The 27,883-nt window shown below is 42.1% G+C and overlaps 1 pseudogene; it reads left to right on the top strand.

Annotated features, from left to right (window-relative positions):
• Nucleotides 1-27,201, top strand: LOC112316930 (large ribosomal subunit protein uL15 pseudogene; annotated as a pseudogene).
• Nucleotides 27,202-27,883: the final 682 nt, after the last annotated feature.

Below are 27,883 nucleotides of genomic sequence, written 5' to 3' on the forward strand. Positions count from 1 at the left end.
ATGGATGTCACATCCAGCATCTCTCAGTTGTTCTCCAGAATGTCCATGGACCAGGCAGAAGGTAAGTCGAGGCATGGCATTGGGCCTCAAAGTCATGGCAATTTGGATGCTTAAGGAAACATGATCATTTTGGTCGTTATAGGTAGGTGGGCTCTGGGAACACATTGATTCTAACTGAAGTCATTCAAGCTGACTGCTTGGAAGGAGACACCATTGACATGTTTATAAGATGCTTGTTATCTAAAGAAAAAAGGAAACAAATATTAAGTTCCATATTCAATATGTATTTAGAGGTTCTCATGATGTATGTGAAATGTCAAAATTTCACTGAAATATTTAGTTTTCAGTGAGCTGTTTGATATTCTTCACTATAACCTTTTTTCTTCTGCCCTTAATGTTTCTCACTCCCTCATGTATAGCTCAGTAGCAAGTCCTTCATGAGCCAAAGATGCCTCAAGTCTGTACCTTCTCTCCCTCTCTCTTGCCGTCGCTCTCTCCTGAGTCACCATCCTCTCTCCTAGGCCTCTGCTAAGTGCACACTAAAAACACAGTCCTTCCAGAGCAGCACAGAGATCACTTAAAAATGTGAGATCATTCCTTTTCTTGCTGAGAACTCTCCATGGCTCCCACGGACTTAAGAAAAAGAACCTCAGACAATCCACTTCTGGAAGACTCTATGTAACCACTCTCCCCCGTGAGATCCCTCGTCTCCTCATTCCTGCTGTGCAGCCACACAGGCAGTGTGCTGCCGCTGTGCGTTCTCTCAGGCACTTGCATCAGCATTATTCTGCTCACTGGAATGGGTTTTTCTTGGGTGGCTGCTTTTCCTCAACAGATGTCACCTTAATGTCACCTCCTCAGAAAAGTCTTCCTTGACCACCCTGTTCCCCTTCTCTTCTGTACACATGACTACTTCTTCAGAGACCTGGCATAACCTCAGTGAATTCACTCAGTGTTTGTTTCCTATCTGTAAGCTCCCTGTGCGCCAGAGCTTGTCTGTCTAGTTTACTGCACCATCCCTAACACCTAGCACTTGGTAGTGTTTTTAAATAAGTGCTAAATAAATTAAATAATGAATGTATACCTGAACATGGAAAAAGCAAAAACAGTGGAGTCCATCACAGAATAAATGGTCCTACTGAACACATATATACATAAGATCAAGAAGGGCGTGTAAAACAAATAGCCTATGAGGGTGGACTCTAGAAGGAGGTAAACACCCAACCCCACCCCACCCACACAACTCTTCACTTCAGTCTCAGGTTGTCCCCTGGGATTCATTTAAGAGTGGCTCCTTGGCCTTAGTCATCACTCCCAAAATGCTCCTCAGTGGGCAATCTGGGTCTTTATTCCCCGTTCTTTCTCTGCTTCTCTGGACCCATCAGGGAGCTTCTGCCACGGGCCCTCCATTGTCCTCCAGCGTCTTCAACCTTTATGGTCCACGTTCAGCCCCCTGTCCAATGCTACACAGTGTTCTTTCTCTTCCTGTGTATGGCCTTCCTACTGAATTCTCAGCCATTCCCTTCCATCTTTTCCCTCCTCCCTCTGCCAGGTGCAGCTGAGGGCTCAGCTGCATGGGTTGTTGGGAGGATGTGGGTGAAGGATAGTAACTCTCCAGTCTTGTGCTCAGGCTCGGTCTGTAAGGCCGTCAGACTTTTCCAACTGCCAAGGATGACTGCCTCCTAGAAAACTGTTCAGTGTGATTATAATCAGTCTCTTGTCCACTTTAAGTTGTATTACAAAAGATGCCCTAGTGTGTCATCAAGAGGGAAACATGCATCTCACTACACTGACATAAACACAGAGCTCTCAAAGGTGATGGCTACTTCTTCATTTAAAAAAATATCTACACAAATGTCGACCACTACTGAGGTGCTTCATTAGTATTATCTGGCACATTCAGCTTCTCTGTATCTCCCGGGTGCAGGGCAGGGCTGTGGGAGTTGGGGCAGGACAGCTTCCCTCTTCCCTCTGGCCCTGGGGAATCAACTTGACCCAAGTGGGTTGTGTTTTTGGTAGAGCTGAGTGGGAAGTATTGTTCTCAATTTTCTAGCATACAAATTTCCAAATAAGGAGCAGTGTGTGCTTCTTCTTATTAGTTTGATTGCATTACTAAGTCAGAAAAGTGTCTGGCTAACTTATACTAATTATTTTTAAATAAGAAAACAATTCAGGCACATTTTTAATTTGCAAGACAATTTTGAGAAAACTACATCCTAGGAAGAGATTAGGAAGCAGGTCTGGAATTATGCCTGGCTCCTGTCTCCTGGCCCATCCCTAAAGAGCTGGATGAAACCCTTTATGGTGCCAGTGTCCTACGTGTGGAATGAGGTGGGTGGAGGACCTTGGGAGGTGATGTCACACTCATAGCCCTTGTCTGTTCTTATGTCCTGATTCCCAGGAACACCAACTTCATAAAAATATTCTTCTCACTCAAACCTCCCATTAACCTTTCTAAGTTGGCTAATGATTAATGTTATTAGCTTCAGGATGGGATGACAACTCCCTGAGAGGGTATGGTGCCCATAATGAGGAGGGTTGTAAGAACTCCGCAAACCTAGCCTGCTGTCTCAGTCTGTCTGGGTGTGGAGATAATGGTTTTATCCCCTCTATCAGTGCTTTTTATTGCAGTCATAATTATGCATCTGTTCAGTAAGCACCTGCCCTCCTGGTGGGGAGAGAGCCCAAATAACAATGTCAGGTTGACCAGACCTATACAATGTGTATGTCACCAATAATGTGGCAACCTTGTGTTTGGGAACCAAAGTCTCCACGGGCTTGAGAGCAGCCCAACCACAGTTTCTTAGGCTCTGTTCTGATTTCTTTTATCCCTGACCTGATTCTATCAGGTTAAACTTTTATGAGATTGCTATTTCAATAGGCAATTGCCTCAAGTATCAGCAATTTCATAGGGTTCAACCCAAGATGTTTTCTTAATGTTTCAGAACAACAATATATGTCATTGGCCATAGGGAACAGGCAAGAAGAATAAACTCAAATGAGAAAAACCTCAAAGTTAGGGGTAGTACATTTTTAATTCTAAATTGCTCTAGAGAAGACTACGTGGTTATTGTATACTTTTGCAGTAAATAAATGTTGTAATATTGTACATTAATATTATATGCATGTGGCTTTTAAACAGTTTCCTCTCTTTTGGTTGAGACACTTAAGGTAATAAGTTCATAAAGTTTCATGTCATTGCAGTGCCTGAAAATAGTTTTTATGGTATTTTCACTAATATATGAGGAATGAGAAGGTTGTGTTTACAGAAAAAACAATGGTAGTCTTAGATGTCATGTGGGACATTGCAAATAGCACGGGATGGCTGCAGTCAGGAAGTCTTGTTTGAATTAATAGAAGGTGTAGTTCCAGGCAACAGAAGTCACTACTTGTCCCAAACATTTAGCAATGGGTAAGTGACATGAGAAAGGGAGAAGAATTACATTGCTTACGTACTATGAGACATATCTTTACATGTATTTTGTCTCTGTATCCTCATAACGACCCTTTGGGGCAGGCATTGCTATTGCCATTTCACAGATGCTGTGCAATGCCAGGTGTCAATGGCCACGTCGCTAAACATGACAGAACCAGAATTTACGACCAGCACAGTCTTACTCAAACCCTATTGTTCCCTTATATCTAGAGCACGGGCGTCCAACTCATGTTCACTGGGGGCCACACCAGCCTCCCGGTTGCCTTCAAAGGGCTGAATATAATTTCAACTCCTTAACAGGTAAGGAGCAGTTACATTTATACAGTCCTAAAATTATTTCGGCCCTTTGAAGGCAACTGTGAGGCCGATGTGGCCCCCCGGTGAACATGAGTTGGACGCCCCTGCCCTAGAGACACTCGATGGCCGGGTTGCTGAGATGGTATAGATTTACGCCTGCAGTTCTGGCACACTCACCAGTGTCCCACACCGCCGGCACCTTTCTCCCGCATTGGTCCAGTCTGCGTGCGTTTCAGGAGACCTCCTCCGGTGTGAAGCCCTGTGTTTTGGGGTTGCAGTCAGTTGCCTCCAGGCTCTGCTGCTCCAGGGGCCCTGTCTTTAGGCATTGCTGCTCCCAGGAGAGCTTGAAACTCGGTAGTTGCTGAAACATATTTTTTTAGTGGTGTCTCTGATGGCCTTGTTAGGCACATTTTCTTGTCAAAAATTCAAAAAGGATTTCTAAATCACTTTTGTGTAAGCAAAATGAAACAGTGTTGGAACCTTAAACCACCAAATTCTTTTTGGGTCATGTGACGGCTGTAGGTTGATGAGCCATTAAATCAAGTAACAATTACGCTAGCGCACTCCTGAGAGAGCAGATGGGAGAGAGAAAAAATAGTTTTGATGCTGGCTTTTACTGCCGTGCTGATTCTCAAAGTGATTCAGTTTTAATCGGCTCCATGGTCAGGGCATGGATAAATGCTGCTTTTACATGTACACACAAGTACTGAACTTGGAAATAATGAGGACTAATGCAGTAATTTAATACATATGAATCTGTTTGCTTACTTATTCTGCATCTGTCACAGCCTATAAACCCCAGCAACCTAGAAGCTGCTAATCCTACCCTGTTGCTGGATGCACAACGTAGAGAAATGCCAAAGAGGAGGCACGGAAACCCAGCTGGTCTGCAGATGGTAGTGGGTTCGTCATTGCTCACAGTGGATAGTCTCCTCATTCTACTGAGCTTCGGTCAGCTGTGTGCACAGAATTTCCTCAGGAAGGGAGGCAAACATACATAAAGTAGCATTCCCTGTACATTTTTTGGCCATTTGCTCATTGAATGACTAGCAGTGACAGGCTGCAGTTAATTTGATTCAATTCAGCCACTGAGGACAGCGCTTGGCGAAGCAGGAGTTTAATAAACATTCGAATGACAAACATTTGCTGTGCTCCTATCCCTATATTAGCCAGAGAAGTACAAGGCACTTACACTATTTTTATAGAGATGATGGATATAGATGAAATACAGTAGACCCCCTTATCTGTGGTTTCACTTTCCACAGTTTCAGTTACCCAAGGTCAACCGCCATCTGAAAGTATTACAGTTCGCCCTTGAATCAAACCAATCTGAACTGCAGGGCTCCACCCATAGGTGATTTTTTTCCTATAAGTACAGCTGGTCCTTGTATCTACAGGTTTCACATCCTCAGATTCTGCAGATTCAACCAATTGTGTATAAAAACCAGTATTTTTACCTTCCCAACAGCAGATTTCCAACTGTGGTTGGTTGAATCTGCAGATGGGAAGGACTGACTGTACTGGAGTCCAAAGTTAAAAGAGAATTTTTGACTTCATGTGGGTCAGCGCCCCTAACCGTCCACATTGTTCAAGGGTCAACTGTAAATGGAACATTCCAGAAATAAAGAAATTCACAAGTTTTAAATTGCAGGCCTTTCTGATTCTCATGCTGAAAACTCACGATGTCCAGCCTGGGATGTGAATCATCCCTTTATCTAGTATCTCCACGTCCCCTGTCCCCCTGCCTTAGATGCTCTCCGCCCCTCAGTTACTTAGGAGTCTTCTCAGTTGTCAGGTCAACTGTCCTGATACCAAAGGGCAAGAGCGGTGATGCTGGCAGTCAGGACATGCCACAGAGAAGTTGTCAGGCGCTTCGTTTAAGAGAAAAAGTGAGTACAGTACATTTTGAGATACCTCATTCATGTAACTTTTATTACAGTATATTATGATTGTTCTGTTTTGTTATTGTTGTTGTTAATCCCTCACTGTGCCCACTTTATAAATTAAACTTTATCATAGGTATGTATGTATAGGAAAAAAACAGTATATATAGGGTTTAGTACTATCTTTCCTTTTAGGCATCCACAGGGGTCTTGGAATGTATCTTCTTGTGGCTAAGGGGGAACTGCTATAATTAGACCTGAGAGGTTTAGAAAGCAGTACTAGAAAGGTTAAAATGAGGTGAATTGAAGATAATCAAGAGCCAAGTTAATTACTTCAAACCCCGAAGTGGTATCATTTGTCCAGTTGGCTGCACTTTTAGGGGGACCTGTTTCATGGATCTGAGCCAAAGACAGAAAAGACATAGACAGCAGAGTGGAGACAACTGTATTTGAACAACAATAAAAAAATAAAAATTAAAAAAGTTAAAAAGATTCTTAATTTTAACATTGAAAAAGTCGGTCAGCCCTTTTTTTTAAGGTTAGGGATTTTTATGTCTTTAAGAACCGCCCCCCATACTTTGAATCCATGAAGACCTTTCTTTTTATTTTCTTCTAACTTTGAAAATTAGTTTAGTCTATAGGACACCAGGAAGTGATTTTTATGGATGGTGTGAAATTGGGATTCAATCTCATTTTTCAAATGGGTAACCAATGATCTCTGAATTGCTTTTTCTTTCTTTCTTTCTTTTTAAAAAAGATTTTATTTATTTTTTAGAGAAGTGAAGGGAGGGAGAAAGAGAGGGAGAAAAACACCAATGTGTGCTTGTATCTAGCACACCCCCTACTGGGGATCGGGCCCACAACCCAGGCATGTGCCCTGACTGAGAATCGAACCAACGACCCTTCAGTTTGCAGGCCGGCACTCAATCCACTGAGCTACACCAGCCAGGGCTGAACCACTTTTTCTTTCCCCACTGATTTTAATGTTAACGTTGTCAATTTAATAATGATCTATACATGTAAATCTGTTTGCGCTCCATAGCTTGTTGTCATCTGGTTGGTCACTTGAGTTGTTTTCAAATTTTTGCTATTATAAATTATCGTGTGAGCAACAGTTTTGCATGCAGATATTTGATACAGGTCTGTTTGCTGTTTACTTCCGTAAGATAAATGTCTAGATGTGGTTTCGCTATATCAAAGAGCGAGCACATTGTGATTTTATTACTTTGCCCTGTGTACAGACTCTTCCTCACCCTGCTGTCTCCACATGGATTTTCTTCTCACCTCATTCAGGGTCTGACTCCCCAAACCAGGCTGATGCTCCTCCCAGGCTCCCACAGTCCACCCTAGGCTACCGCAGCTCCTCATGGCCCCTCTCCCCATATTTGTGAGTTTAAGGTAAAGTTGTTCATGAAGAAAGGAAAGAGAAACGAAGAGAAACAGGAGGAATTTAGGTGCATTTTAAGGTGGGCATTTTCCTTTTTTAATGATACAGCTCTCACAAAGGCTTTACTGATCCCTACTTCCACCCGCTGTGTACTTGACCTGAAGGAGGCTCTGTGAAGTCACGGGGTCAGTCTTGTTCATTGCTGTATTTTTTGCACAGTTCCTGGCACATAGTAAATGTCCAATAAGAATTTGTAAAATGAATGACTGTGCTGCTCACTTTTCACCAGCAAGTTTTTATCATTAAAAAACAAATCCACTCTATCTATGTATAATGGCAGCATCTCCCAGCCAGGCGTTGGTCAGCTGTGGAATGCAGCAGAGCCCAGGTCTGTGATGTCTTTGGGGGGTTCTACCAATGCTTCTCCTCTGTAATGCTCCCCTGACCCACCACGGTCAGCACGCAGTTCTGTGAACTGAATTTCTGCAGTGATTTCCAATATACCATGCCAACTAGAGTTTGTCCTCACAGATTTTCTGCTTCCTAAGTGAAATGTAAGACCAAACTGTGCCCAGCATGTAACTGGTTTCATAATTATACAACCAGGAACAGATCGTTTTTATACCATCGTGGGTAAGAACATGGGCTACCGAATCTAACTGACCTGAGTTCAATGTTGGTCATATTATTTGGTAGCTAAGGAACCTTGGGAAGTTTAACCTCCTCCACCCTCACCCACCGTTTCCTCATTTGTGCAGCGTGGGTAATGATACCTAGCTCTCAGTGTTCCTGGGAGGATGAAGTGAGAGATGATGCGTATAAAGTGCTTAGCGCAATGCCTGGCACATAATTCTAATGGCTACAGCTTGTTAGGCACTGATAATTATTAGCCTGCCCAGAGAGCTTAGAAGGTCTGTTTGCACCAAATTTATTTATTAACTCAGTGGAAATGGAGACTTACTTCCAGGAGTGGGGAAGAAAAAGAAAAGCTTTACTTTTAATTTGATTGAACAAACTGCCTCTTAAAGTTCTTGTTGCTTTACTATGGGCTTTGATTCCTATAAATTTCTCCTGCCTTGCCTAGGGTAGTATACCAGGGGGCCAGTAATGACTTCATAAAGACCAGTGTGAGGGTTGGGAGCAGGAGCTAACAGACTAATAAGCCTGCCCCCAGGCAGGCTGTGCCCATCAAAGCCCCAAATCATCCAAGGTCCATCTCCCCCTCCTCAGTGGACTTGCCTTTAAGCACAGTTCATCAAAAGCCGCCATCCTGCACTTCCTGACACACGGCTAGATGATAATAAGTTATGGAGGGCATGAATAGACTCAAAGACATTGCTTATTAAAGCTGAGATGTAGCATGAGAAATAAACCCAATAAATGGCCTCCTTGAATGGTAAAATAAATGCTGTAAGAAGTTATAAGAGACTTTGTGAGCTGTAACATCCTTAGGAGGAATTTTTTTAAAAAGTGTTTTGTTTTTTACAATCTTTCATCTCTGATGGAAAGAAATAAAAATTCTCCTTCAGTGTGAACCCCATTCCGATGAGCAACTCACTAGAAATGCCATCTTTTCTCTGCCTTAAAGTGAACAGAGAGAGGTAAGGGGAAAATATTTCTTTTTATTAGTAGAAAAGTGATATGAATTCTTGGAATTCTTGGCTAGTTGTTGCTTTGAAGGCTTGGCTGACTAAGGACTCATTTTGTGCATCAAAGACTCATTTAGCTTTTCCTCAACAGCTGTGATGAGGATTATGATCAGTTCCTACAAGTGTAAAAATTAACAGTGCTTGGCATCACATCAGTCTCTCCGCTTTTCAGAAGATCTTTAAGGCTTACAGTCTCCCAGTTCTCCTGCCGCTGTGTGTGGATGGAGTAGACTTTACTGGAGGTGAGGAAGGATAGATGGAGGGCATGGCAGGCAGGGCAGTTCTGAAAATGCTCTTCTATGCTTTTGGTCCTCCAGGTCCTCACTAAGCTGCGTGTCTGCTGGCTCCTCTTCTCTCCCTCCCCTGGCTGCTTCTCTCTCCTGGATTGCTCTGGGAGCTTCGCTCTCTTCTTCTCCTTGGATGTAGAGCAATTCCGTGCTCTTCTACAGAACTCTCAGGTTTGACTCCCAGTGCAGGGTCCTGGCAGGAGACAAGCCACACCAGTGATTTTAGCACAGATATTTTAATATAAAGAATTGGTGACTAGAATACCTGGTTAACTGAAATGGCAGAGAGTACATCGAGATACCCAGAGGAAATAACTGCAGGGAGCAGCTACCACCCCCAGGACAGGGAGAGCGAGTGGACAGGGAATGCTGCGGGTGCCACATGTGCCCAGCCCCCTCTGGCTCCCACATTCCCCCCGCAGTTCTCTGAGTGCACGCACTAGGGCAGGCCTGGTGTGACCTGCACAGTATCCTAAACAGGAACGGCAGAGCACAGTTATGAAGACACAGACACTTGAAAGTGGGCTTAGCAGAGCAGGTGCCTGAGCTTGGAGGAGGAGTCTGCGGGGCTGAGCCCCAGACTTGTGCTGACACTGGTGTCTCTGAAGCTGGGGTGTGATGACACTGATTCTGCAAGTGTAGGAAAACTGCCTGCTGGGTGCAGCCGCTGCTCCGGGAAGGAACTGCCTGCGCTTTGGGGCAGTAGCATTGCTGGGGTGGTACTCACAGCACTAGCAGATGGACAGAAAGGAGTCCCTTCCACCCCACAGTAGCCCTGCAGTCCCCCTCTTGGTGGGCCCTTCACAGAGGAGAATGACAAGCAGAAATGTGGTTTGAACCATCTGCCCCCAGCATCACAGAGCAGAGCACAGAGGAGGATCTGGAACCTGGAGACAGCAATTGAATATGTGGTGCGCATGCCCGGAGTCATTAGGGTGCTCAGCAAAATCACAGGGCTTCCGTTGGACATGGGCCCCCTTTTCTAGAATGCAGTTGTGGTTATGACTAACAGCAACAATAAGATGCCATGACACCAGAATTTTAGAGAAACAAACTTCCAGTTCAGGTGCTCCATTTTATTGCAGTTAAGATCCGTGTGTCCTGCCCAGCCATCTGCCAACTACTATTCGATTTAGCTTCCATAAGGACCGATTTCATCACGTCACCTCCCATTACTTACACTACTCAAGTCTGAATTCTGTGCAGTACTTTAAAATTCACCCTTACCTCACGCTTTCCACTTTCGGCAACCCTCCCCGGCCTCCATTTCACACAAAGCCACCCCCCCTCCCCCATAATCTACCGCAGTGCTTCCTTCCTCCTAACCATTCCTCTCCCTGCCTCCTCCTCCCCGCCGGCCCCACCCGTTTTTCTTTATTTTTGTAATTCATTTGTTCTTTAATTAAGCTGGGTCAAAAACTTGTTTGGAATCGAATAAAAGGTAGAAGGTTTCTGCCTGGAAAATACACAGGGACACCACCTTCGTGTGTAATTCTGAGGGCTCACGGACACCCTGAAGATCCTGGGTATGGGTCCTTAGGGGGTCAGCAGTTCTCAGATTAGGGTCTCCCAGAACTGCAGAACCTGGAAGTCTCTCCTCACAAAGCCAGGCCCCACAGCACCAGCTGCACAGATCGTCTTTGGCTCTGCTTCGTCTCCTACAGTGTCCGCTTTATTTCACCAGCATAGAAGGGGCGGGCTTTAGTGACTGAGAGTCTCATGTATTGATGTTCCAGCTCCTCAATGAATGCCAACCCCTTTGTGTGTAGGGACCGCCTCCCTTCCCTCCCTTCCTCTCCTGCATCACACAGCATTAGGTTTCACAAGAAGAAGAAACAAACAATACATATTTATGGACATATATTCATTCAAGACTATTTCTGACACTAGGTTTACTTGATATAAGTTTTAATACCTTCTTGTTATGTAATCAAACTACATTTATTTTGACATATTCCATAATCCCTACTTTTTGTTAATCAGACAAGTGCCTCTCCTACTTAATATTAAGTTAATAGTTTTCTCAGTGTTTCAGAAAAGCACAAAGTGGTGACTTTTGTCATTGTACATAACACATTTTTTTTTTTCAGTCACCAAATGATAAACACGAAGTTTGTTGCTGGGTCCAGGGACACATCCGCAGGGCAACCATCCTTGCTGCGCTTGGCTGTGCTCCTGTGTCTGTTCTGAGGTTTTCCCCATGCAGGTCTGGACTCCGTTTTCCTGCCCCTTCTCTGTTCTGAAGCCCTGCTCTGGGGTCTGCTCAGAGGGCTCCTTTCATCAATGATTTGTCCCCCCCCCCCCCAACTGTGCTGCTCCTAGCTGCTTCTCTAGCCCCTGAGCCACACAGCCTGTGCCCTGCACCTCCCCCTTCGGCAGCCCATAGGGAGCCCCTGTGCCAGTCTCGCTCTGCTCCATGAGAGGGAAGACGGCACCTATGAACAGAGTGCCCTAGCAGGCAGAGATACTGCCTGGAAGAACTAAAGGGAGGGACCATCTGGTCACGGTCGTGGGTATAGTTCAAAGGCAACAACAGTGAAGGTGTTTCTCCTAACGTTCATTCTTTTTGGTGCCAGCTGGCAGAAGACTGTGGAGAAATGGCAGTGTGAGGGTGCGGGTGAAGAGCAGTGAGGCCTGTAAAGTGTGCCTCCTCTGCCCAGGCCAGAGCCTCAGGTCTGTGCGAACCCCTCTGCTAGGGGCTCTGGACATCCTCCAGGAGCCTAATGAAAACCCACCACAGCTGTTTCCGCTCAGCTCCCTCACCATGCACTTTGAGCTGTGTGGGTTACTGTGGCCCCCAAATCTGTGAACTTGGATTTCTGCTCTGCATCTACCCCTGTTTTCATGGCCTGCCTCACCTCAGACCCTCCCCTGTAGGGGCCCTGCCATCCACCCCACACCACCATCATGACCAAGGAGCAGATTTGTATCCAACTGCTTTCATGCCTGTGGACCAACCTCTGCCTCTCAGAGGAGGGGTCTTGACATGTTAAGTGCGTGAAATCTTCTCTCCTTCACTATAATTGCAGGTATGAGTCCCACTTAATGATTAAATTTTCAAATATCCAGAGAGGTTAAGTAGCTTTCCCAAGGTCACACAACCAGTAAGCGATAAAACCAGGCTTCAAATACTTGACAGTTCGACCCCAAAATGAGTGCTACATCTCCTCTTGAAAATGACAATTACATAGAACCTATGCTATACTTCCTTCCCCGCACTCTCTCATCTGTGAATGGAGTTAGTACAGGATAATAGCACTCCTTTCTGCTGATTGAACTCAGCCTCGGAAGCTTTCTTAACACAGTGCTCTAGAAAGTCACTAACGATGAAATTGGTTGGCATATGGGATGACACTTGTCTACCATGCTTGCCACGAGTCCTTCTGTTTTAGATGAAGAGGAATGGCGTGTCGAGTTTGATGAGCCAGGAAACAGAAGCTGCTGTTCAGCATCTCGTTCTCTCATATTTTTTAGGCATGTGTTCTTTTGGATAGGATTTGAGATTTGTTCTGGTGCTCCAGATCAAAGCCAAGGAACGTGGGGAGAGAAGGTGGGAAGTGTGGCAAGGCAACCACACAGGAGGACAGTCCCTGGCTCCCAGAGAGAGCTACTTACCACCTTTCAATCCTTGGGCTCCAGCTGCCCAGGTTCCTTTTAGTGAAACCTGATGCTAGCTGGCCATTTAAAGCAGCCCAGGGAAAGGCAAAGCAGATCTGGCAAGGGTGGACAACTCGCTGCTGCTGCTAAAGCGTGCCAGCCGCAGATTCTAGAAAGGGATTGTGGAGGTTCTGGGGGCGGGGTGGGTTGTGCTGAGGATCCTCAGATATTTGTCCTTCAGGACAGGTGTCTGCCTGTGGGGTGCAGGAATGCTGCGGGATGCCACATGTGCCCACCCCCCTCTGGCTCCCATGTTCCCCCCACAGTGCTCTGAGTGCACGCGCCAGGCCAGGCCTGGTGTGAAGCGCACAGTATCGGAACAGGAACTGCAGAGCACAACAAACACAGCGCGTGCGGAGAATCACAGGGACTGGGAGCAGCAGACCCACCTCCTCAGGGGCTTGTGGCTCCGGGAGGCTGTCGGAGGACCTTTGGCCAACCTCAATTTTATTTCAGGAAATATGGCCTGACTGCAAAATTAGTGCAGTGAAGGGCTCCCTGATACCCAGACACGTCAATCAGGGCCAATGGGCAGAATGCAAGCAACCTGCCCGTCCTGCGCTCAGGTGCCCAGATGATTGGTTAACCTGGTCCAAGACAGGCTGTCTTGAGTTTCCAAGTGCAAAAGGAGAGGAAATGCCAGAAATGGGGACTGTGTGGTTTCTCAAAGCCAAATTGGTGCACAGACAGGACCTTGGGATTGAATAAGCTGGGAACTGGTTGTCCATGGTTCTGTGGAGTCAGGGGTCAGGACACAAATTTGAAGAGTCCGATGGACTCTGTCCCCTGCCTTTGTGATTAGATCTGAGCTACTTAGAGTTCTCTGTTTGGTTTACAAGCCCTTGTTCAACGGATTCAGGCTGGAAGGAGGCAAATGAGTGTGTTGGGATGTGTGTGTCTGTGTTGGGAGGTTGTTCGTAACTTCACTCATTTTGTGATTCTCTCAGAAGCTCAATGTTGTAAATAAAAACCTCATCTGTGTTCGAGAACTTAAGGGGGGATTTGCTTGTTTACTTATCACCTGTATGCACTGCTTGGCTAGGTGGAAATATGGAGGTGAACTGGTCCATGGGGGGCTGGGAGGACGAGCCGTGAGGAATGATGCGCTAGAACTCCTGGCCCACGGTGCCTGGCGAGGAGGCCAGTGTGAAATGTGCTCCCTGCAGAGAGCTCCTTTGTCTGATAGGACATTGCCGTTGTGTTAGAATAACCTTGATGAGATTCTGTTGTGATTCCCTCCACTTTGGATGAAAGTAATTATTTAGTATACATGTCCTTAAAGAAAGAACACTGTGTCAGGAAGTCATCCTGATCTCCTAATGCCCCTCAATATATTCCTAGCTGTGGAAGTTTTAACAGCATTCATAACTTGTGGGGGCCAACTCGGCCTGTCAATACACACACACCCACATATGGATGTGTATGTGTGTGTATATACACACATACAGATGTTTATATCACACACAAAACTATTATGTGAAATCATTGACTGAATTTGTGTTCTAATTAGAAATTAATCCTCTCATTAGTCCCTCCACATAATCTGCTTCATTACAGGAATGCTTTGTTCCTCCTAACCATGCTTCCTTCTCCCCCTCCCTCCAGCCCCCAGCCACACACATTTTTCTTTATTTTCGTAATTCATTTATTCTTTAATTAATCTGGGTCAAGAACTTGTTTGGAATTGAATAAAAGGTAGAAGCGTTTCCCTGGACGTTACAGGGACACTGCATTTGTGTGTAATTCTGAGGGCTCCCTGACACCCTGCAGAAGTCCATAAAGAAGCAGAGGGCAAGCAGAGGGCATGCTTTCCAATTAAGCAGGAGGTTTCAACATGATGATGTAAATAACCAAATAATTATATTTCCCCAAGGCATTGTTAAACTTGTCCTTTAAGGAGAATGCAGAACTTTTCGTTTCTTTCTTGATGAAACAAATTTTGTTTTAGCAGGAAAGCTTCTTGAAGCCAGAAACCAGGTCTTTGGCTCTTTTATAGCTGTAATAATCATGATTGCTGTTCATGAAATATTTCCAGTTCTCTCCCCTACTGGGCACATGGTGGGATTCCACTTCCTGCTCCTTTGAGGGTAGGTGGTGCCCTGAGACTAGTCTGGCCAATGAGTTATGATAGAAAACTACACCTATCACTCCTGTGCTAGAAGCTTTGGTCTCCTGCTTGAGATTCTCCAGGGTTTACTTTTCTCTCTGACATGGCAGCCAATAATATTCAAGATGGTAGCTGCTTTATTTACCTAGATACCTGAATATTTGTAAAGAACCAACTCTTTCCTCTCCCACACTTCCCACCTGCCACTCCCCAAGCCTCCTGCTAACTCTCAATGGATATGTGGCAAGAGTGAGAAATAAACTTTTGTACATTTAATCCACAAAAAATTTGGAATTGTTTGTTACTACAGCATAATCCCGACTAATACAATGTAAGACCTAGCCTATATTTCAAGTACGTATTACATCTGCATTTTTTAATATAGTCTTAGGGCCTCTAGACTATTAGCACCTTGAGGGAAGACACAGCATACCTGAAGCAATAAGGAAACATGAAGAGAATGAGCAACAGAATCCAATGTTTCTCTTAAATTGTATTTAAGCTAACAGTTTTAGCTTTTTCTCTTATCATTGCCCTCAAAAGGACATCTTTCAAGGCTAAAACTTTATTACATGTATTTCCTCTGTCCCTGGACAGTTTCTAGCAGAATCATAGTAAATCCCAGAAAAATAATCTTTGGTCATGGGGCAGCGGGGAGAAACTGGTTACTACATGGCTGAGAATCAGTTATGCTCAGAACAAAGGCGCTGCTTCTCTTTTGCATAATAGGAACACTTTCAAGGTCTATTGTGGGAATAGAAGTGGTCCAGTCTTATATAGGTGGCAGCCTCAAATCTTTTTTTTTAGCCTCAAATATTTCATCACAAATATTTACCATGCACAGCCACCAATAACTTGTTAAGTTATAACTCATTTTTCTGTATTTCAATCAAATTTAGTTTATCCAGATCACTCATTTAGTTGATTAGAAGGAGATAATCAGTAATAACCATATCAAATGGCTATGTTCCCCAGCAAACTAAGATTCATTTTAGTTAACTCACATAAGCAGAGTGCAGTTTCTACTGAGCTTTCTAAAATATTGAAAGTAATTTGGAAGTTCTCCATTACTCCCTTTGAGTAACAGCCTAGAGACTTGCTGTGGCTTGCTTCCTCAGTTCATTGAGGCCCCCGGCTATGCTACCTGATATAGCTATAACCACACTCCCTGAGCATGTCTCCCCTATTCTTCTTAGAGAATTTAAGACCTGAAATTATGCTCTTTTACTTGTTTACTTGGCTATCATCTAATCTTCCCTACTAGAGGGGAGCTGCATGAGGACAGGAGAGTCATCTCTTCTGTTCCCTGCTTTATGTCTGACACCTAGAACAGTGCTTGGCATGTACTAACTACTCAATACATGCTTGTTCACCGAAGGGACAAATGATTGAGTGAAGGAGTCCATCATCAATGAATTGCATGAATCATAGAATCCATATGATAGAAGCAGAAGGAAACCAGAGCTCTTCAGTGCGTAGCCTTACAGATGAGTGCACTGTGGGTCACATCTAAATCACACACAGGTGTGTGGTAGAGTCAGAACCATGGCTCACAGTTTAGTGTTGTTTCCATTTCAACATGCAAATGCCTCGTGTGCAGCTGCTGGAGAGTGGGAAGGTCGTAGGAAGGTGGAAACACCTGGAATGGATAGGGGAACTGTTGGGAACAGAGGCCACCAACGCCTTCAGCATGTCCAGTCTCCCCATTGCTGCCAAACAGATCCATCCATTAGTGAGGGTGATGATGAAGGGAGTGGGGATTCTGAAGGGGGAGGAAAGTCAAGATGTGTGGAGGGCACCAAGTGGAGAGGGGAATTAAGAGAGAAGCTGTACTTCTTTGTTCCTTTCCATCATAAACTTAGCATGCCTTTTCCCTCTCTTTGTGGCTCTTTTTAAAATTATGAGCCACTGATTATTTTAAATGGGCTTTCTGTTATGTCATAAATATTCAGACTGGGGATGGTAATTGTTCCCTGTGATTAATTCTGCTTACTTGGGAGAGTTGTGCAAGGTTTTCACTGGAGGGTATGTCTTTTATGTTTTAATGTTACTTGTGGATAATGCAATTTGTCCTCAGCAGCCGTTGAGACAGTGGAGTTAGGCTAAGGGCTTTTGGGGTCTTTTTCCTCATGCTGATGTTTGGAAGTACTTAAATTGAATGGTTTATATTACCCCTCCCTGGGCTGAGATGAAGGTAATTGATGGGGCTCAGGGCCAGAAGTTCCTACTGGCCCTTCCAGTGGTCTTGGTCTGGGGTTAATGGAGAAAAGCGCCATGTTGAAGGTTACAGCATTTCCCTTTGCTTCCATTTTAATGATACTCGCCTGCCAGTGTTTTCTCTTTGAAGAGCAATTTAATAAACAATCACTGGCGTTTCATGTTGAGGGCAAGATTTGTAATGGCATTCATCTCCCCGGGAGTTCTTCCTTAGCATGTGACTGGATCAAGCCCTTTGCAATGAATACAGGCAAACGCTGGTAGCTCCAAATGCACCATGGGTCCCCGCCTGCACAGGAGGAAAGTGGGCTGGGGCTGGGGGACAATTTTTAGGATGATTCTGGGCTCTGCTTATGTTTCTCTTACCTTAAAAGCATTTCCCGAAGAAGCTGAACCTGAGCCTGACATTATACTGAGGACCCTTAAAGGGAGGACTAATGGGGCAGTGGGTGCACTGAAGTTCTGCAGTGTGATCTTCAGCTCACTCTGTGCTTCAGGGGAAGAAGGAAGCTGAGCAGCCAAGGGCTGTCATTGTTGAAGATGACAATGGAAGCTGTTAGGCTTGACAAGGAACATTATCACCAAATCTTCTTAGTGCCCACAGGGAGAAGACACTGTTCTGGATGCTCTACAAAGACAGCCCCTGCAGGGAGTTGAGTCGTGCATCTATTTTTGATTAAAGTCAAATGTGAGTTTATATAGCCAGTTGGGTGGGCCTCAGGCTCCAGCGAAGGTGCCAGCAGGCCCAAGGAGGCTGAGCCTGAGCATCGATCGGCACTGCCCGTGACAGTTTCCCTGTTTCTCCAGTAATTAACAACAGCAGTGCTCCAGGCACAGCACCCGGAGAGGGGAGCACCCTTGAGAGACTGCAGCAGACCCCGGATACGGTTGAAAAAGGCAGTGTCCTTTCATCTATACAGAGTGCGGCTGCTCTCTGTGAGGCCATTGAGGCCCACACAGCTTGTCTCAAAGACTACCACAGCGACAGTTTCTGTAGGACCAGAGGTCGCAGCATCTCAAAAGTGGCAAGCAAGTTTCCTCGTTTTTCTTTTGGCATGCCAGGATTGGAGAGAAAGTGGTAACCAGGCATCACTGTTTTGGGCTCCTTTGACAGTGAGGGAGGGGTGTAACTTTTCACAGAGGGAAGGGCTGACTGTGGCCATCACACAGGCATTTCCAGGAAGAGGTGGTGATGGGCACGCTGGGGGTAACTCACCCATAGGGTTGATAGTGGTCATTTTGTGGTTGTTGACATGCATATTGTAAGTTTCTGTGTTCTGTTTATCTTCTAAAAAATCCCACAGCAACAGGATAGTCTAAGTTTTAGCCAGTGATATACTTATTATAAGTAATATTGATAATATAAAACTTATACCAGTGATTGCAGAATAATTAGTAGGGTCCCTTGTTGACGGTGAAAATGAGTTTTGGCTTGTGGGTATGAGACCAGCTGTGGCCAGTGCATGTTAGGGGTGGAGCTGGAGCTGCCAGTGACCTCCTGAAATAGCTTTGTAGTCAGCCTTGAGGTTATGCAGACAACCCAGCTCTTACCCAGGCAGCCACATAATCCAGAGACTGACGCTTCCTCTGGCTTAGTCAGACAAGCAAGCATATAAGCAAGATTAACTGTAGGATAAGGAATTAGGGTCAGGGCAACCTAACACTCCTCTGGTCTCCAACCCATCCTCTTGCCCACTTTTATGCCCAACAGTGTGCACTGAAGTTGTCCTCTAAGACTCCAATGAAGTGGAAGAAGAAGTGTGATTTCGCCTCTTCACTTTTGGGGGGAAGAATGAATTCTAATTCTGGTGGATTCTCCTATAGCAATATTGTGTGATAAGTGGCTCATGAGCTGTGATAAATGGAAGGCAGGACTGTTAAATGAGGAGGTTCTTAGTAGAATCCCGAAGGGCTGAGTTTTCCTGGCAAATAGGACGGCACTGGGCCTGGTATAGGGTAGTGGCTGAGAGATTGCTCCGACACTGTTTTCCTGAGTTGCAATCCCAGCGCTGCCATTTACGGGCTGTGTGATCTTAGGCAGAGTGCGGGACTTTTTCATGCCTTCGTTGCTGCATCTGGGAAATGGGCATGGTATTAAAACTTATCATAGATTGTACTGAGGGTTAAGTTATTGTAAGAATTAAACGAGCATCAACGCAAAAACCACTGGAACAGTATCTGGCACATGCTAATACCTGATAAGTGTAACTAATATTTCTTCTTAATCCAGAACCTCAAATAGGTATACTTATTTTCTTCCCTCTCACCCATATTGGCCGAAAACCATCACAGAGGAATCTGTATTGGGCATGAATCTTCTGCCTGATAATGTTGCACTTACTTGGTTTACTAGAAAAATGATCAGTGCAAAGTCTCATGCCCTTCGTGAAAAACAAGCAGGCATGGAAACAAATGTTTGATGAGCAGGCCTGTCGCTGTCCTCTTCCTCCAGGCCAGTGAACTGCAATTCTAGGTTAGGCTAATAAAATGTAAGGGGGGAAAATGTAGGTCTCTATATTTGTCCAGTGAATTGGAAAAGGCATCAGTTATTCAGATTTATCAAACAAACCAGTAGCTCTTAAGTATAGTTGTGTATCAGAAACACCAGAAAAATTTAATATACATACCAACATCTGGGCACCACCCAAGGCGTGTCTGTGATGTGGCCTGGCATCTGTGCCTCTAACAAGTGTTCCGGGTGATCCTGAGGTACAACCATGTGAGAACACTGATGTGAAGAACCTGAAAATTAACAAGTGAGTAAACAACCCATGCCAATTTAGTTAAGCAGACCTGAACAAAGTACCACTAAGGAACTGCTTCTTTAATAGAAGAAGCTTGCTTGCTTCTTAAATAGATTCTTTTGCTTGCTTAAGTAGATTAAGGAACTGCTTGCTTAAATAGATTCTTTTTGGTATAGCTCATTATAAAATTAATAATTTTCTCTTATCTCTGGAGAGGGATAATTGGCAAAAGGAATTCGAAAGAAGTCAGGTGTTAAGTGGTTATGAAAATCTAACAGTCTCAGCTAGAGGTTACATTCATGAGCCTTGTTGTCAGTCTGGGTTCACATTTGGATTATGCTAGAAGTCAAGCATCCCAGCGCTGTGCGACACACTCAGTATCAACTAAAGAAGAGCAGTGAAACAATTTAGATATATTTGCAATTGCCCTTGAGCTCTGAACTTAAAGAAACACTTTTCATAGGGTGTTAGGCCTCCCCTGCCCCATTGCGAGGCTCCAGAGGGCTGTTGGCCTAGGGCAGAGTGAAGACTGCCCTTGATGTTGGCCCTGCAGGAAGGGGTCCAGTGCTCATGGACCCTGCTCAGCACATCCTTGCCTTTGCCCAGCTGGAGTCAGAGGTCCGCCAGGTTGTCCACCATCTTACCAATTTCTTCCTCTTCCATCCTCCTGCCCATCCTTCAACAGGAAACTAATTTGTCCTATAAACTGTGTCCCCCTTTCAGGTTCCAAATTCATCCACTTACACAGTTATTAGAAAAGTTCAATCAGAAGAAAATTCCTAGGCCCTAGACATGAACAGAACAGTTTTATGTCATTAAATGCAATGACCAAGAGACTTTTTATGAGAGGAACTTCTTTGGGAGGTGATGCCTCTGTGCACGTGAGTCCTGGCTCCTTGTGGGGTTCTTCCAGTGACTTCCAGCCAGTTCACCTCCCTTAGTTGGGGCCTGGCACCCTCATTAGGTCATGTTTACTCAAGGTGCTTGTTTTCTATGTCTCCATTCAGTCAGTTACAGGACACAACAGGACAAAGCGTGTTGTTACTGACCACCAATGGAGCTGGCTCTGCTCAGGGATTATGGTTGCCTTGGCAACGAGCTTTGCTGAACTCACCACAGCAAACACGGAATGAATGAATGGCTGGGTCAACACTCCAGATAAAAAGAGGGTTATGCAACTATTTGCTGAACCTTGGGCAGGATTTTTTTTTTTCTGGATATTTCCCAGAATATCCCCATATTCACAAATTCCAAATGAAGAAATCTAATTTAAACCCATAAGTATTTTCATTGTTTGCAGAAAAGAGCTGTTGCTGTTGGAAATATAAGTTAAGGTCTGTAGAAGATTTGAACTGGGTGTTGCTTCAGTTTCGGTAACAGCTAGAAAGCATATTTAATGATAAGCATTCCCTAGACAGGAGACCAGGGAGGCTACTCATGTATTTCTAATGATGTACATAAATAATTTCATCTACTTAGTTTCCAAACTTCAGCCATTAAATGGTTTTACTCTCATCTCAGCTAAAAAGAGTCTTGAAAAATGAATTTTAAAATGCAGAAATAAGCTTTTGAAAAAAATTCAGAGACAGAATGGAGCCTCTCTTCGTAGAAAAGCAAATTGGCAAACAGGACAATTTATTTAAGACAGTGAGTACAAAGGAGCAAGGTTCTGGGAGTGGGTCCTTCCCCAAACCATTTAATTCTGTGCAAACAATTAAATGGTAATATAATCCAGGTTTCCAGAGCAGTTTATGTTTATTTCTGTCTCTGACCGGAAGAAAAACACTGCACAGAGTAAGATAGTACCAGTTGTTATGACTCGTACCTGGCTCTTTGACACGGCATTCCTCAGGATCTTGCTTCTGTGTATTTTCTCCACTTGTGAATTACTTCTGGGGATTTCTTCTCCATTTCTTTCTCCTCTCACTTTTTTCCTCCCCCCCCAACCCCCCTGTTAAAGCTGGTCTGATGTTTTATACAAAGTAAGCACTAAGGCTGGTTGTTGTCCTCTGAAGCAGCTCATTTCAGATGCGTGAGTTAAGGTCTTGCTTCCTTTCCTCCTGCTTGCTCCTCAAGGTTGAGGTGACAACTCTGACCACACTGGCCACATTTCTTTAAACTCAGGTTGTACCATCCTCAGTAGTACCTGGTTCTGTCTTTAATATCCACCTGGGAGAAGTGGAACAATGAAATATCATAAAGGTTTCTTTTCTTTTTACTTTTTAAAAATTGTTCGTGACCCCGATAAATTATTTTGGATTGAGTGATTGTTAGGCGTAGCAAGATCATTAAAAACCAAATAATTTCAAGATATCCTTCCTTTTCATTGTGCTATTATTTCCCATTTTATCCTGGATACAGCCTGTTCTTTTTGGAAAATTCTGGAGAAAAGTAAATAACATCAAAGGAGTATGTGCTTTTCTTTCCTGAAGCAAATATTTTAAATAACACTATTATTTTTAACTTTGTATTTTGCAATAATTATAGAGTCACAGGAAGTTCCCAAAAATGTATAGGGAGGTTCAGTGCCTCTTCATCACATCTCCCTCAAAATTAACATCTTGCATGACTATAGTATAATATCCAAACCAGGAAGTTGACATTGGCACAATCTGCGGTTTACTCAAAGGCCATGTTATACAGCACTAGAGCACATATGTGTGTCTGTGTGTGACTCCGCAATTTTGTCACGTGTAACTTTGTGTCACTTTGACTACCAACAAGACACACAACTAACCTCACCACAAGGGTCCGTCATGTCATCCTTCCACAGTCACATGTACTCCCTCACCGCTCCTGGGCAAACACAAACCTGCTCTCCGTCTCTACAATTACATTACTTCACAACATATGAATGGAATCCTGCAGTATGTATCTTTTTGAGACTTTTTCACTTGCTCAACATCATTTCCTTGAAAGTCATCCAGCTTGTCTCATGTATCGATAGTTTATTCCTTCTTATTTCCAAATAGTATTCCATGATATTGAGGTACCACAGATTGTTCAACAATTCACCCATTGAAGGATATGTAGGTTATTTCCACTTTTTGGCTCCTATGAATAAAGCTGCTATAAATCTTGTACAAGTTTCTACATGAAAGTAAATTTTTATTTCTTTGGAATAAATGCCCAAGAGTGAAATTGCCAGGTTGTATGGCAAGTCCAGTTTTGGTTTTTAAAAGAAACTACAAACTATTTTCCAGTGTGGTTGTGACATTTACATTTCTACCAGCAATGTGTGAGTAATCCAGTTTTTCCAGATCATTGCCAGCATTTGCTGTTGTAACTATGTTTTTTAAAATTTTACCTATTTAAATAGGTATATAGTGATATGTCATTGTAATTTTAATTTGAGTTTCTCTAATGGTTAATGATGTTGAACATCTTTTTATAGTCTTATTTGCAAGCTATACATATTCTTCTGTGAAAAAATCTGTAAATGTCTTTTCCTATTTTCTAACTAGATTTTTTTAATGTTGAGTTTTGAGACTTCTTTTTATATTTTAGATGTGAGTCCTCTGTTGGGTATGTGATTTGCAAATATTTTCTCCAGGTCTGTAATTTGTCTCTTCATCTTAACAGGGTCATTCATAGAGCAAAGTTTTAACATTTTGATGTTTTTAAGGTATTCCTTTTACAGATCATGCTTTTTTGTGTGAAGGCTAAGCAATGTTTTCCTAGTCCTAGGTCCTAAACATTTTCTGCTAAAAAAATTTATATTTTTATAATTTATCTTTAGGCCCATGATACACTTTAAATTAATTTTTGTATAAGGAATGAGATTTAGGTTGCGGCTTATTTTTTTCTTCTATGGATAACCACTTTTCCAGTACCATTTTTTAAAAGAAAGCTTTCTTATTTTATTTTGTTTTTTCACTTTTTAAAAATTGTTGTTCAAGTACAGTTATCTCCATTTCTCCCCCCCCCAACTCCCCTCCCACCTCAGCCATCCCTACTTCCCCCCTGCTTGTCTTTCTTTTATTTAATTGTTTTTGTTCCTTTGTCAAAAGTTAAATGGGTATATCTGTGTGGGTCTATTCTGATTCATGTAACTATCACTCCACAAGCACCACACTGTGTTGATTATTGTAGCTATATAGTAAACTCTTAACATCGGGAAGAGTGATTCCTTCTCCTTTATTTTTTGTTTTCAAAGTTGTATGGGCTATTTTAAGGCCTTTTGCTTTACATGTAAATTTAAGAATAAATCAACTTTTCCCCTAAGATTTGACAATTACTACATTATATCTATAGATCATTTGAGAAGAATTGAAAACTTTATTATGTTGACTCTTCCAGTCTATTAACGTAGTATATCTCTCCAATTATTTAGGTCTCTCATGATTTTTAATGAAAACTGTAATTTTTAGCATATATATATTTTACATGTTTTGTTAGAATGGGAGCAATTGCAAATGGTATTGCACTTTTTATTTTGGTTTGAACTTGTTCATTATTAGTATATAAAAATTGTTTTTTGTGTACTGATCTTGTATTCTGTGACCTTAATGATCTAATTTATTTGTTCTAGAAGTCTTTTGTAGATTCTTTGAAGTTTTGGAGTTTTACACATAGGCAATCATCTAATCCATAAATAGAGTTTTATTTTTTTCTAATTCCACCTGTATGCCTCCCCCCTTTTTTCTTCTGGCCTTATTGCATTGGGTAGATCTTCTGTTACTATGTTGAATAAGAGTAAGGGCATATATTTTTATCTTGTTTCTGATCTGAGAGGGCAAGCATTTGGTCTTCCACAATTAAGTACAATGCAAGCTAAATGTTTTTGCAGATGCTATTTATGGGGTTGATAAACTTCCTCTCTATTCCTAATTTATTGAAAGTTTTTATCATAACTGGGTATTGAGTTTTGTTAAATTGTGTCAATTCAGATGATCCTATGATTTTTCTTCTTTAAGTTGTTAATATGTTGAGTGACATTGATTGGTTTTCAGATGTTGAATCAGCCCTGCATATGTGAAAGAAATCCCATGTGGTTGCACATACTGTTCTTTGTATACATTGCTGGATTTGATAATATTTTGTGGAGGATTTTGTGTTTAAACTTATAAGATATATTGATCTGTAGTTTTTCCTTCTTGTTCTTTTTACATTTGCCTGGTTTTGGTATCAGGGTAATAACTGACCTCTCTAAAATGAGTTGGGGAGTATACCCTCCTCTTTCATTTTCTGGAAGTGATATGTAAATTGATGTGAATTCTTTTAGTGCTTGGTTTAAGTCTCCAGTATAACTATTTTTCAGGAGCTTCAAAATTGCAAAATGAATTATTTTTATTGTTATAGGACTATTTTAAGCTATCTACTACATCTGGGCAGGAATTTGATATTTAGTGGTTTTTGAGGAATCAGTCTATTTAGACTAGTTAGAAATCTAGACTAAATCTATCAGTCTAGTTAGAAATTGTTGCATCTCTGAGTATGTTTATGGTATTCCTTTATTGCTTTTTTAGTGGTTGGAAAATCTGTTGTGGTTTCCCTCATTTGATTAATGATATTAATGTTTCGTGTCTTCTCTTTTTATCTTTGTCAGTCTTCCTAGATGTTGAATTTTTCCCAAGGGACCAAATTTTAACTTCATTAAATTTCCTGTTTTTAAATTTATTTTTTTTCTGCTCTTATCTTTATTATTTCCTTCCTTGTGCTTGCTTCGGGTTTAGTTTGCCCTTTTTTTTCCAGTTTCCTGAGATAGAACTTAGACTGTTGACTTGAGACCTTTCTTCTTTTCTAATGTAAGCATTTAAGGTTATATTTTCTCTTTTAGCAGTGCTTTAGATGCATCTCCAAAATTTTGATATGCTGTATTTTCATATTCAGTTCTCTGTATTTTTAACATTTTCCTTTGAAAAATTTTCTTTGAGCCATGTATTATTTAGAAGTGTGTTGTTTGAAGAATTTTCTTTTGTATTTCTATTATTGATTTCTAGTTTAGTCTATTGTGGTCAGGAATATACCCTGTGTGACTTCAATGCTTTTACATTTATTAAATTTGTTGCATAAATAACCATATAGTCTATCTTGGTGAGTGTTTGCTGGGCTCTTGAAAATAATTTGTATTCTGATGTTGTTGGGTGGAATGTTCTATAAATGTCAATTAGGTCCTACTGATTGAAGGTGTTATTGAGTTCTATATCCTTGTTAACATTTTGTTTAGTAGTTCTATCAATTGGTAAGAGTGGGATGTTGAAGTCTTCAATATAACTGAGGATTTTATTTTTCATTACAGGTCTACTAGTTTTCATTTCATTTATTTTGAAGCTCCATTGTTTGGTGAACATAACTTTAGAATTGCTATCTATTCTTGGAGGATTGATCCTCTTATCACTATATAATGCCCTTTTTTTCTAATAATCTTCTTTGCCCTAAAGTTTACTTTACCTTATATTCATGTAGCCATTCCTAAGCTTTTTGATTAACGCTTCCATAATATATCTTTTTTCATCCTTTTACTTTTGGCCTACTTATATTGTTACATTTGAAGTGCATGTCTTGTAGACAGCAAGTAGCTGCTCATGTTTTTTTTGTAAATGCTCTCTGCCAATTACTGTCTTTTAATTGGTATATCTTGATGATTTATATCTAAAGTAATTATTGATATGTTAGGCTTAAGTTTTCTATTTATTTTTTTTTGGTTTGTTCTCTGTTTCTTATTCTTCTGTTTTCTTTTTCGTCTTATCATGGACTAATTAAACATTTTTTAGAATTCTATTTTGATTTATTTTTAATGTTTTTAATATTTCATTTGTATTGCTTTCTTAGTGATATCACAATTTTTATGTAATTTATTACAGCCTACTGGTATTGATGATTTATCACTTAGACCCTTGTTTCCATTAAAGGCCCTTTACTTGCCCTACTTTTAAAATGTTTTTAAAAATATAATTCTTTTCAGCATTTGTTCTTCATACACTAAACATCAGATAAGATAGTGATGTGTTATAATTTTTTCACCAATCATAAAATGTGATTTAAGAATATCACAATTGAAGAAGAGTTTATTATATTTTCCTTTAAATTTAGTCTTGCATCTCAGCCACCAACATGCCATCCAGGTGAGGGAGACCCAGAAACTTTGGGGCCATGTGAGCCATGGCCACATCTGCATTGACAAGCACAGGAATCACCTGGGAGGCTGAGGTCATGCTGGTGGCTTGCATCATCACAGGATCAACTCCGACAAATACCACCCAGATTACTTTGGGAAAGTTGGTATGAGGCATTGCCACTTAAAGAGGAACCAGAGCTTCTGACTCACTGTCAACCTCGATAAACTGTGGACCTTGGTCAGTGAGCAAACACAGGTAAATGCTGCCAGAAACAAGACTGGAGCTGCTCCCATCATTGACGTGGTACAATGAGGCTACTACAAAGTTCTAGGGAAGAGAAAGCTCCCAAAGCAGCCTGTCATTGTGAAGGCCAAATTCTTCAGCTACATGCTGAGAAGATCAAGAGTGTTGGTGGGGCTTGTGTGCTGGTAGCTTGAAGCCACACAGAGGGGATTTCATTAAATGCTCACAAGTGAAAAAAAAAATTTACCCATTCAGATGTTGTTTTTCCGTTATGAAGTTCCCAGCTTCCTTCTGTTCTTTCTTTTTATTTGGAGGGCTCTTCTTAGCCATTCTTTAAAGGTAAGTATGAGAGTGATAAGTTCCATTAATTTCCCTTCATTTGAGAATGTCTTAATTTTTTCTTCATCCTGAATGATAGTTTTGCCATGTAAATGATTCACAGTGGACAAGTTTTATCTTTTAGTATTGAAACAATTGTGCTTCTTCCTTTTGGCTTCCATGGTTTCAAATGAAAAATCTGCTCTAGTTCAAATTGGTGTTTCTCTATAGGTAATGTGTCATTTCCCTCGTCACACGATGAAGATTTTTCATTGTCTTTTGTTTTCAAAAGTTTAATTGTGATGTGTTTTGATGACTGTTTCTTTGAGGTTATGCTATTTGGATTTGCTCAACTTCTTGGATCAGTTGGTTAAGTCTTTCACCGAATTTGGGAAGTTTTCAGCCATTATTTCTTCAGATACTTTTTCAGTCTTACACTCTTCTCCTGTTCTGGCACTTCAATGATACAAATTTTTAAACTTTTATTCATTCCCCATAAGCTCTAAGGATCTAGTCATTAATTTTTTAAGTTTGTTGTCTTTTTGAATGAACTCTATTGACCTATCTTCAGCTTCACTGGTTCTACCCTCTGTTATC

This window comes from Desmodus rotundus, chromosome 4 (assembly GCF_022682495.2).
Source record: "Desmodus rotundus isolate HL8 chromosome 4, HLdesRot8A.1, whole genome shotgun sequence".
Taxonomy (NCBI): domain Eukaryota; kingdom Metazoa; phylum Chordata; class Mammalia; order Chiroptera; family Phyllostomidae; genus Desmodus; species Desmodus rotundus.